This window comes from Acinonyx jubatus, chromosome B1 (assembly GCF_027475565.1).
Source record: "Acinonyx jubatus isolate Ajub_Pintada_27869175 chromosome B1, VMU_Ajub_asm_v1.0, whole genome shotgun sequence".
Lineage (NCBI taxonomy): Eukaryota > Metazoa > Chordata > Mammalia > Carnivora > Felidae > Acinonyx > Acinonyx jubatus.
Window position 1 is genome coordinate 130,108,437 of NC_069382.1, and position 12,924 is coordinate 130,121,360.

Genomic DNA, 12,924 nt, shown 5'->3' on the forward strand with positions numbered 1-12,924 from the left:
TGAAGTCAGAACAGAATTTGACATTGTTACTTCCATTTTTCTTGCCTTTAAGTTCTTCAGCTGTTTTAGCTTTTCATTTTCTTTTTAAAATTAACTCGAGAAGTGAGGTAAAATGCATGACTTTTCTATATGATTTCTAAGTTCTATCAACTTAAAAACAAACTTGATACTTATTATTCATATTTAAACATTAAAAACTCACACAACTACACACACATTTAAAATAATCTGCCTACATAGTATTGTAAAAACAGAAAGTACACATCTACTCAAATTGATGGTCTCCTCCCAGTGAAAGTGTTTCTAGAGTGCAGAGTGTAATTTGCTGAAATGTTTAACATCAGGGTTCTTTTTTTGTCATTATAATTTCTGGCACTTGCATTTTACACAAATATTGGTCAAGGAATGTTGCTCCCCTCTTCCCAAAGTTATTGCTTCTCAAACATTTGTGAAACACAATCATACAGTTTCAAAAAGTTTTTATGGAACATGCTCATGTGGGTCAATGAGTTTACTCACTGGCATGTGATTTGGATTTTCATCAAACCAGTCAACCAAGATGAAACCAAAATGAAAATGTCAACTTATTTGAGCGGATACAACTGTGTTATTTAGAAAAATTTTAGAGCATGTGGGCATAACATACTGACAGAAACATAATATTAGACTTTTTTCATTCTTTAGGATTAAAAATGTAGTTGATTCTTATGATTATGAAAAGTAAATATATGAACATTGTTAAACTTTAGATTAAAAACTTCAGGAAAATTCCAAAGGAAAAAGGTATTCATAACATTACCATCAGATATAACTTTGTTGTTTTGGAATACTGCCTTTAAATATTTAACTGGGCATAGATTTCTTAAAATGTATTATTTCTTTTTTAAGATAATCATCTCCATATAATTCTGTATAATGCTTTTTTATTAACTTAATTAAAAAATAACTTAAAAACATTGACTTTACATCATCTGCAATTTTGATAAAATTACTTCATTGTCTGACACTGTTACTTTGCTTTCAAATATGAGAATGTACACAATTATGGAACTACAATCCTAATTTATAAGCATTACAGATATAAAATAAAGTCTAAGTTTTTATAGTCTTAGTATGTACTTGGTATTTTCAGGTTTAAAAAATATAATCTTATTCAGTCCTCTAAATGACTTTGAAAGACATATAAAAGAAGCAGCATTAGCTTAATGGAGGAGGTGCTGGGGCCAAGCTGTGTACTATAGGAAGTCAGGAAACCTGACCATCCAAATGAATCAACTCTGTGACTGTGATAATTACTTTTTTGTGTCAGCTTTGCTAGACCTGGTGCTTAGTTGCTTGCTTGAACACCAGTCTAGATGTTGCTGTAAAGGTATTTTTTAGACATAATTAACATTTACAGTCAGTTGGCGTAAATAAATCAAAGTATCTTCTGCTTAATATGGGTGGACTCCATCCAATTAGTTGGACTTCATCCAATCTGCTGAAGGGCTTAAGAGCAAAGGCTGAGGATTCCTGAAGAAGAACTGCTGCCCCAAGACTGCAACATGGACATCTTTTTTATTTTATTTTTTATTTTTTAAAATTTACATAAAAATTAGTTAGCCCATAGTGAAATAATGATTTCAGAAGTAGATTCCTTAATGCAGCTTACCCATTTAGCCCATCCCCCCTCCCACAACCCCTCCAGCAACCCTCAGTTTGTTCTCCATATTTGTGAGTCTCTTCCATTTTGTCCCCCTCCCTGTTTTTATATTATTTTTGCTTCCCTTCCCTTGTGTTCATCTGTTTTGTCTCTTAAAGTCCTCATATGAGTGAAGTCATATGATTTTTGTTTTTCTCTGACTGATTAATTTCACTTAGCATAATACCCTCCAGTTCCATCCACGTGGTTCCAAATGGCCAGATTTCATTCTTTTTGATTGCCGAGTAATACTCCATTGTATATATATATATATACCACTTCTTCTTTATCCATTCATCCATCGATGGACATTTGGGCTCTTTCTACTTTGGCTATTATTGATAGTGCTGCTGTAAACATGGGGCTGCATGTGTCCCTTCGAAACAGCACACTTATATCCCATGGATGAATGCCTAGTAGTGCAATTGCTGGGTAGTAGGGTAGTTCTATTTTTAGTTTTTTGAGAAACCTCCAGACTGTTTTCCAGAGTGGAAGGACCATCTTGCATTGTCACCAACAATGCAAAAGAGATCCTCTTTCTCCGCATCCTCGCCAACATCTGTTGTTGCCTGAGTTGTTAATGTTAGCTATTCTGGAAGGTGTAAGGTGGTATCTCATTGTGGTTTTTGATTTGTATTTCCCTGATGATGAGTGATGTTGAGCATTTTTTCAGCAACATGGACATTTTGCCTGAGTTTTGAACCTTTTGACTCAAACCAGCTGGCCTATCCTACAATGAATTGCTATTCCCTGCAATCATGTGAGCCAATTTCTTAAATCTTTCTCCCTTTCTCTCTATGTACACACACACACACACACACACACACACAGTAGTTGTTTGTTCTATCTTGTTTTTTAATGTATCAGACAAAATACAAACTTTAAACCAGTTATCCAATTTGGGAAATTTTTACTAGCTAACATAATTTAAAAATCTGGGGGCCACTGCCTTAGACAATCTCTTCCAATTCTAAAATTCTAAAGCTTAAAGATAAGATATTAGGGATTCACCAAGTTAGAGAATCAGAAATCAAACAATAAAAAGAAAACACAAAACATTATAAAGACAAGAAAAGAAATTATTTGTTGATTTTTAGCCTTTTGGGATTCTGTGTGTGTGTGTGTGTGTGTGTGTGTGTTTATGGATCTGAAGCAGGTTCTGCACTGACAGAAGGGAGCTCAATAGAGGCTCAAACTCACAAACTGTGAGATCATGACCTGAGCTGAAGTTGGACACACCCAGGCACCCCACCATCTTGGATTCTTAATGTCACCCCATATTCTGTACGTAGTAAAGGCCAATGAGTGAGAATTCATGAAATGCAGCTTCCCTGTTCTCCTGGTGAATCTTGAAGCCTCAATTCTTGGTAGAAGTTAACATTTAATTGACCTTAGTTGAGCTTTCCAATTTCTTTCATGATTAAAGATTATCTGAACTAGCTTCACTAATACCAATTTTTTTACTTTAATATGATGGCGCAAGATCACCAGAAAGCCAGGCCCTATGAAGGAAAGAAGAGATGTGTCCTTTTCCTTTGTAGCAGTTTAGTATCCTCATATATGGACAGTATAAACAGCTAAGAAAAGCTGATTTCCATTGTATAGCTAGTTTTAAAATTCAGCCTTTGCAGGTCACTAGGTAGTAAAAACCAATTAGCAGTCCTTTGACAGATGACTCTTTTTTTTTTTTTTAACAGATGACTCTTTAGTGGGTGTAAGTGTGAAATTATAACTATAGTGACTTACCTGTAAGCAAAAAATAGGTATGCTTAATGGGCTGTGCAACCAGGATTCAAATCAGGACTGCAGTGGCTGCTTTGGGGGAGATCAATCACTTGTCCACCATATCTATGGATTATCCCTATTCAGGGAGAATTCAAATTAATTCACTTAAATATAATATTCTTGAGGAAAATCTTTAAAAGCTCCTCCCATAATACATTAAAGACTTATAAACCTTAAATACAGTTTAAGATATTTTTCTGAACTAAAATACATCTACTTTTAACCACAGTGTTAATTGGGGGGGGGGGGTCTTCCAAATATTTCCCTCTAATTGAATTTGTGCTGAATTCTTTGGTTTTGTTGATTTGACTCAATTCTATATAAAAGGCATTGATTATTGCTATAGATCTAAATATATATTGAAAAAACATAGTTGATTTTCATTTAAAAGTTCTAAGTTTCACTTTCTCATTCATCAGGAATATCTCATCTTCCTACACAGCTTCTGTTTTTGCATATGTGCAACATAAATAGGTTTTGATTTTCTACTTTCTCTCTCTCTTTTTTAAAGATGAGGGCAATTGAAGATGTGTTTTTAATTCTTTCTTGTACCCATTTCCTTACTCTGTCCAGGCTTTACATTTATATTGTTGTTCACGAGCATTTAGGCATCTTTGGTATCAGGGTATAAATGTTTTCACTACTCAGCAACAGAAATGACTTCTTTCAACAGGGACTGTATAGAACCAATGGCTCTGTAGATGATGTCTTTGTCTGAATCTTCCTTTTTAATGCCAGTTACATATCTATTAATTCTGGCTAAGTTGCAAGGCATCTTTGACCAAGGACACTTAAGTAGAGGTAAACAAAGTTGGCTGCAGGTAAGATAAGTGATATCACAGTGAGTCACATGTCTGATGCTGCAACTGCTGTGACATTCATGATGTAAATTCCCGGAATGGCTCAATTTTATCAACATTTGAGAGAATAAAGAGTGCTTTAAGGCACACAAAAAAATTATCTCCAATCTGCTTTGTTTACGGCAAGGGGCATTCAAGAAACAAGCAAGAAAGCAAGTGGTGAAGCAATCAGCTATAAATAGTAGAGCCTGTGTTTGTTCAAAGACAGTACATTCTGTAAAGAACTGTGGATATTTGGATTCTTGCAGAGAACTGTGTCTAGTTTAACCTAAATTTGCAAGGGCGGATGAGAAAAGAAAAAAGGAAAAAATACCCAGGATAACATAGAACATCATACTGGTGTTTAGGGCTCTGTTTTGTTTTTGTTCTAGTCACAAGATGGGAAATTTCCATTTTGCCTACATTGTCTGCTTTTGCAGGGCAGCTCCACAAACTCTATTAACATCCATTCATTTATGGGGTAGTGAAAAGTGTAAAGAAGCCCTCCACCTCCAGGCTTACTGAGTACAACAAACTCCCTTTATGTCTCCTATGAGTAACAAAGGTGGTTTGAGATAAGCATGATGAGAGGATTAGAAAAAAGGCCTATGACCACATGCGTTTTTCCCCCTTTGAGGTTGAGTGAGTGAGCTCACCAAAGAAGAGAAGGAGGTGATTAGGTGCCATTGATGTTGTGGTCTCTAGTCCTAGGTCCTGCCCTGGGGCTTCCATAGATGTCACAGCCTCTAAGGCATCTGCCTACTCAGCATTCTGGTCAACAGTCTGCTTTCATAGACTGAACAGGATGTCCATTTCCAGGCCAGGCTGGCAGAAACAGCACTTATATTCCTGCCCTGTGGGAGAGCACAGGTGAGTACCTCAGAGCCTACAGGCCTAGTGCAATGTGGTCATATCTGTTTCTGTAACCTTATTGAAGTTATTGAAGCCTTCACATGTGGTCCAGTCTCAGAGTGGTGTTCTGTTCAAGGAGTACAGTTTTCACCTGAACATGTTTAAACGGTATTCAATCAATTAATTACATATTTTGAAAAGCATTGAAGTGTGTATAATTTATGACCTGTTAGGGATATTTCTTGGATCCCCATTCTTTCACAACTCATACTCTTTGACACTCCACGTTCTCCCTTGCCAACTCCAATTTCCTTTCTCTTGCTAGGTCTTTCCCTTCCTCTTGCCTTTTGGGTTCTGCAGTAGTCTCTGTTTTCCAATTCTGCATTCCTCAAAACCAGAACAGAGTTTGGCAGACATAGACTGACTTCAGAGGAAGTAGATAGAAATTGGCCTGATACATAAGGGTTCAATTGAGAATCTGAATATTGCCTTGTAAATATTTGTTATTGTATTTAGTTTATAACACTAACATTTCCCACTGCAAGTTCTAGTGTTTCTGCTGCTTTTCTTGTGTTGTTTGACATATTCTATCAATTTTCCACACTATCCTAGCCACCCAGCCATTGCCAAAGCATTTTTTGGTGGTGGTAGTTGTTAAGATTACAACTTTTTAGGGGCACCTGGGTGGCTCAGTCGGTTAAGCGTCCGACTTCAGCTCAGGTCAATATCTCGCGGTCCGTGAGTCTGTGAGTTCGAGCCCCACATCGGGCTCTGGGCTGATGGCTCAGAGCCTGGAGCCTGCTTCCAATTCTGTGTCTCCCTCTCTCTCTCCCCTCCCCCATTCATGCTCTGTCTCTCTCTGTCTCAAAAATAAATAAACGTTAAAAAAAATTTTTTAAAAAAAGATTACAACTTTTTAGCTCTCCCATGTCTCTGACTTTTATGTCACTTCATTGTCTTCTCGCATGCTAATTTAGAATATCTCCTCAGATTCAAGCCATGTATCCTCTGCCTCTATCCTGCATTTCCTGAACCCTGGGGAAGGGACTAATAGATAAGACAAGGACAGAACAGAGGTTAGGGACAAAATAAGGGAAGATACACCAGTTTGGGCAGGGAAGGGTTAGCATTGAAAGTGAGGCAGATGTAGATGCAGAGAGCAAGAGGCAAGGGTAGAGGGTTTGTCTCTGGGAAAGAAGATCATTTGAAAACTGTATCCCAGGGTCTTAGAACAGTTCAAAGAGAAGGGCTCTAAAAATGAATTGAAGAATGGAAGCATCATTGGAGTACTCACACAGCCTTTCAAGGGGATTACTTTGAAGGTTACAAAACCATCTGAAGGTTCACATTATGTTATGTTCAGGAAAGAATCATGACTTCATGGCCATGTCTCCTATATTCTGTGCTGTTGTCCTTAGAATCTCTGAATTATCTCTGAAATAAAGGTTGACCATCATCACTAATTATGCAGATGTGGCCACCTTTCTTTTCCTTCTTTTTTTTCTTTTTTAAACATAGTGTACCTGAAAGACTAGACAAAAGACTAAGACACTAATATACTTCCAAAATGTACGTTGTTTAGTAACTATCTTGGAAGCCTAAATGCTCTTTCATTTTTCTTTCTCATGTAGGCCATTGAGAGCTGTTTGTTGCCCTAATAAAAACCAATATGGAGGTCCTCCAGCAAGAGTAAAGAAGTTAAAATAGGCAACAAAAGAGATTTCAGAGAAGATTCTCAAGAACCTAAACAAACAAGCCCTCATTTCTTCAGCCGTGTCTCTCGCTATTTTTCTGATACAATAAGTCCATTTCTTGCTCTTTGCTTTCACATCTGGAGCAAATGTCTTTCAGTCTTTCTTTAGCCACCCCTACTCCCCCATTCTATAAAGACCAGGTCAAGTTCAAACTCTCCCAAGGCTCTCTCTGCCCCCAGGTTACATTAATATTTGTATTCTCCAATTTCTTATTGAAAAATTTTGGTTCTTGCACCATTTAGAACTTACTAGTCCTGTAATGTTGCCATAGATGTTAGTTTTGTCTATATACCATACAGCAAAGGTTTCTGAAGGCTAGAATCATTATGCGTCTCTATATTTTCTACCCATTTAAATGTATGCAATGTATAATGAATCTTTGGTAAATATAAGTGTAGTTAATAAACAAGTAAATACCCAAAAGTTCAGGATAAGAGACTGTTCTCTGGTAATAAAGAGTTAATAAAGGCCAAAGTCTTGGGAGAACTGTTTTTTTTTTTTTGGATATAATTGGTTTGTTTGTTTTTTTAATATATGAAATTTATTGTCAAATTGGTTTCCATACAACACCCAGTGCTCATCCCAAAAGGTGCCCTCCTCAATACCCATCACCCACCTTCCCTTCCCTCCCACCCCCCATCAACCCTCAGTTTGTTCTCAGTTTTTAACAGTCTCTTGTGTTTTGGCTCTCTCCCACTCTAACCTCTTTTTTTTTTTTTCCTTCCCTTCCCCCATGGGTTTCTGTTAAGTTTCTTAGGATCCACATAAGATTGAAACCATATGGTATCTGTCTTTCTCTGTATGGCTTATTTCACTTAGCATCACACTCTCCAGTTCCATCCACGTTGCTACAAAAGGCCATATTTCATTCTTTCTCATTGCCACGTAGTATTCCATTGTGTATATAAACCACAATTTCTTTATCCATTCATCAGTTGATGGACATTTAGGCTCTTTCCATAATTTGGCTATTGTTGAGAGTGCTGCTATAAACATTGGGATACAAGTGCCCCTATGCATCAGCACTCCTGTATCCCTTGGGTAAATTCCTAGCAGTGCTATTGCTGGGTCATAGGGTAGGTCTATTTTTAATTTTCTGAGGAACCTCCACACTGCTTTCCAGAGCGGCTGCACCAATTTGCATTTTGGGAGAACTGTTTAAAATATAGACTAGAGAAAATTAAATATTTTGTGGTGTCCATGCAATGAATGTATGCATAGGCCAGGATATATCAATTACAGTTATTTTTTAGAAAGTTGTTTTTCACACAGGCTACATGCTGAGAAATTGTTATACCAAATTGTTGGTTAACCTGCTTTTCAACAAGAAAACAAATTTTATACCTGCAGAGAATTTGTGTGGGTGACCTCCCATAATATGACCGAATTTTTTTTCATATTAAATGGCAACTTCTTCCTAAATTTTAGATTCAACCATAGCTATGCCTATTTCTTAAGCTGTTAAAAAAATTGTATTTACTCATAAAAACAATCAAATTGATTATTAATCAGCTCAGTGCATTAAATACAAAGATCTAGAATGCAACAATAACCACAGCAAGGCATGGACACCACAAAATGAAGGTTGAGGCAACTCCAAACTTAAATAAATGTATAAAAACTACAGAGTTTACATATATAAAGTATTGAAAATGTCTTTTAGATCATTGGTTAAAAACATATCCGTGTGGGAGAGCAGGCAAAAAGGTTTGCTTCCCCTTTTCTTTCTGTAAATGTTAAAGCTGACAGGGGAGCCTCTGAAGCAATGTGTTCATTTTTGTTTGGGTAGGTGGAGTTCACTAACCAAAATGACAACAAACACTCGGAAATGGAGACTTACTCTATGGCATCTGTTCAAACCTCTGAAAACCAGAGATGTTTTCCTGTCTGATGTATAAAGCCACCCAAGCACAAATTAAAAGCAGATGCTCCATGGTTCTCTGAGAATATTTATAGTTTGGAGTCTATACTTCCTGGTCACCTCTCCACAGCAGAACATCCTGAAGAGGTCGTGAACATTTTGCAATAATGAAGGCCCCATTCCAGCAGATTTCAACTTCTCTGTTTTGAAATTAGATTACACATTTTCTTTCCTCAGTGGAAAATATCTTTGCAAAAGGAACTTGAAGTATTTTCCATACTACATGTGTCCTAATTATGTACTCACAAGACTTGATGTACTCACCAAAGTTAAGAAGAACAACTTTACTTTTACATAATGAACTCCCTCCCTTGGTAAATTTCATTTCGGTGTAGTCTGTTTTTCAAAACAATAGGTTGAAATATGGAACACAGCACAGCACCATTCCTAAAAACAGAATGCAAGACATCAGGGTTTCCATTGAAAGTCAAAATATTCTTTTGGATTTGTAAATGTATGCTACCAATATTTATCATGTGCAATGTGCATAGAGCAGAGATTATGGGGATTCAACAAAGAAGCACAATTTGACATCTTTGGGAAGAGAGTGCTTCAGTGAATAAAAATGGAAGTTAACAACAGAAAATTATAAAACAGGTGTTATCTATATGTACACAGAAAATGGTAATTCAAGAGAGAGGTTTTAATTTAGCCTGAAATTGTCATTCTTTAATATGAAATAAAATAAGGGCAGTCTCACTCAGTAATGAAGTATGGAATAATGGAGAATGGAAATGGATTAATTTACTCAGAAAATGCCAATATCCTCAAAGGAATAAAGCCCTGGAGTTGGAGCAGTGAATACAAGAGGAATTAGAGCCCTCAGAGAGGTGCTGTGCCCACATAAAACGTGTTCAACCCCCTTGCTTCCTGAAGCAATCATAGAGTTCCCACTCTATAAAATAATTATTGTCCTCTGTCTTTTTTTTCATTTAATTTACTTTTTTTAATTTACATCCAAGTTGGTTAGCGTATAGTGCAACAATTATTTCAGGAGTAGGTTCCTTAATGCCCCTTACCCATTTAGCTCATCCCCCCTTTCACAACCCCTCCAGGAACCCTTATTTGTTCTCTGTATTTAAGAGCTCTTATATTTTGTCCCCCTCCCTGTTTTTATATTATTTTTGCTTCCCTTCTCTTATGTTCATCTGTTTTGTATCTTTTTAAAAAAAATTTTTTTTAATGTTTATTTATTTTTGACTGAGAGAGAGGCAGAGAATGAGCAGGGGAGGGGCAGAGAGAGAGGGAGACACAGAATCCAAAGCAGGCTCCAGGCTCTGAGTTGTCAGCACAGAGCCTGACACGGGGCTAGAACTCACAGACCATGAGATCATGACCTGAGCTGAAGTTGGAAGCTCAACTGACTAAGCCACCCAGGCACCCCTGTTTTGTATCTTAAAGTCCTCATATAAGTGAAATTATATATTTATCTTTCTCTGACTAATTTCACTTAGCATAATACCCTCTAGTTCCATCCACGTAGTTGCAAATGGCAAGATTTCATTCTTTTTGATTGCCAAGTAATACTCCATTGTATATATATACCACTTCTTCTTTATCCATTCATCCATCGATGGACATTTGGGCTCTTTCCATGCTTTGGCTATTGTTGATAGTGCTGCTATAGACATTGGGGTACATGTGTCCCTTTGAAACAGCATACCTGTATCCCTTGGATAAATGCCTAGTAGTGCAATTGCTGGGTCATAGGGTAGTTCTATTTTTAACTTTTTGAGGAACCTCCAGACTGTTTCCCAGAGTGGCTGCACCAGTTTGCATTCCCACCAGCAGTGCAAGAGAGATCCTCTTTCTCTGCATCCTTGCCAACATCTGTTGTTGCCTGAGTTGTTGATGTTAGCCATTCTGACAGGTGTGTGTCCTCTGTCTTTTTTTTCTTTTAAGTTTATTTCTTGATTTTGAGAGAGAGAGAGAGAGTGAGCGTGTGACAGGGAGAGGGAGAGAGTGAATCCCAAGCAGGCTCTCACCAGTCAGCCCAGAGCCTATGTGGGGGCTTGATCTCAAGAACCGGACCATGAGATCATGACCTGAGCTGAAATCAAGAATCAGACACTTAACTGACTGAGCCACCCAGGCACCTCTGTCTTCTTGAACTTTATTCTAAGTGACACTTTATTTCTTGGTTGGATTTCTTCCTGATTCTTCTTTTCCATTCTTAAGTTCCACCTTCCTCCATGAAGTACTTCCTACTAAATAAAGGAGAGGAGGTAATGAGGCCTTCTCTACCCACAAGCAACTGATTGAAATAAGCATGTCTTCAACTTGCTTCACTCACCACTACACAAAATGCTCTTAACATTTTTCTTAAATACAGCATAATTTGTAGCGTATTTAGTTTGTGTGGTGTTTCTGTTTAGTTGTCTTTCTCTTTTTTCTGTTGTATTAGTCTTTCTATCCAAGACGATCATGAGCTTTAAACAATATTTGACACAGAATCTATTAAGCAGATTAATGCTTCAGGTGATGATTCAGGTCAAGAATAAATATAGTCCCATAGACATTCATAAAGGAAGTTTTATTTTAACATTTGTAAGTCATAGCAGGGCTTACTGAGAAAATTTCCAATCCTAAAGTAGAATACAGGTGTCATCATTTTAAAAAATGAGACATTTCGAGCCTTTTCTCTTTACCAACTCAAACAACTCATAATTTTTGTGGTGTTAAAAATAATTCAGCAGAAGTGAAAAATTTGGTAAAGAAGGGACACAGCGGGAGCAATGGAACCCAAAAGGATTCCAAGGGCACAAATGTGACAGGAGGACCACGAAACGACTTACAAATTACCTGGAGACTTCAGTGACCCCCCCAATGCCTCCATTCCTCAACACTGAGATGGTCATTCTGTTTCTTCACACCAGATAATTAGGTTTCCATGAAAGACACAGCAGAAGTTGCTCCTGCACCCCCTCATCCACACTCCATTTCTTGTTGGCCAGCAAGCTATACCCCACAGAGGTGTGCAGAAAAAATAGACCCTGAGGTCTCTGCCCCTTTTTTTGTTTCACTGAATCAAAAACTGAGGAGTTTCTTATCTGAACTTATTTATCCATTGGGTTTAATCTGTTGAAAGTTACTAGTAACAAACACTGCCAAACAAAATATTAAAAATTTTGATCCTTGTGTTGGAAATGCACAGGCTCTGATTAAAGTCCATACGTCTATATCCAGTCTTTACTTCTTCTGAGCTATTTGGTTATAGGCAACTAACTTCACTTGTTCATGCCTCAGTTTACTTATCTGTGAGATGGCAATAAATTAATACAATAAGGAAACATTATACTTACAATCAACACTGAACTCTAGCCTCTCTCTTATTAAATTGTCACTTGTCTTCAGAAAGTATGGATTACTCTGGGATACCTTGGAAGCTGCTGTTAGGAAGCCCTATTTTCCTGAGATGATCAGCCTCCAAAGATAAAGTTGATAATGAGTCTCAAGACACACAGATGTCATCCGTGTGAATTACTAGGCACCACCTTCTGCCCTTTGCACAATGGGCAGCTCCATTAGACAGGGAGAAACAATTACTCTCAGAGATCCCTGTTCTAAATCATGAATTCACCTTGGACACTGGTAACTCTGTTGTGTGGGTCCCCTGAAACTGATGGCATGATTCACTGACTCTACTCTGTTCAAACCATTGTTACGTCTGGGTACATTACTTTGCTTCTACAGAATTTTCTCCCTCATTTGGGAGAATCCTTATCAAAAAAAATATCTCTAGGTTAGTTTTCCTTAATCTTTCCTTGTGTATCAAGACTTAAAATCCTGAAGAATAATGGTGTTCTGTTAATGAGGTTAGTAATAGTAGCTGTTGAGATATAACAATAGCAATATTTTAAGTAGCTTAGACTTACATACCACTTACTATGTGCCAGATACAGTGCTTTACGTATATTAATTCTTTGAATACTTCTAACAGCCCGCTGAGGAAGGTACTATTCTAATCACCATTTTATAGATGAAGAAGCTGTGGCACAGTTTGGTTAGTAATGTGCCCAAGTAGTACAGCTAGTAAGTGGTAGCACTGGGATTTGAACCCAGGCAATCTGGTTCCCAAGTTCTTACTCTTTT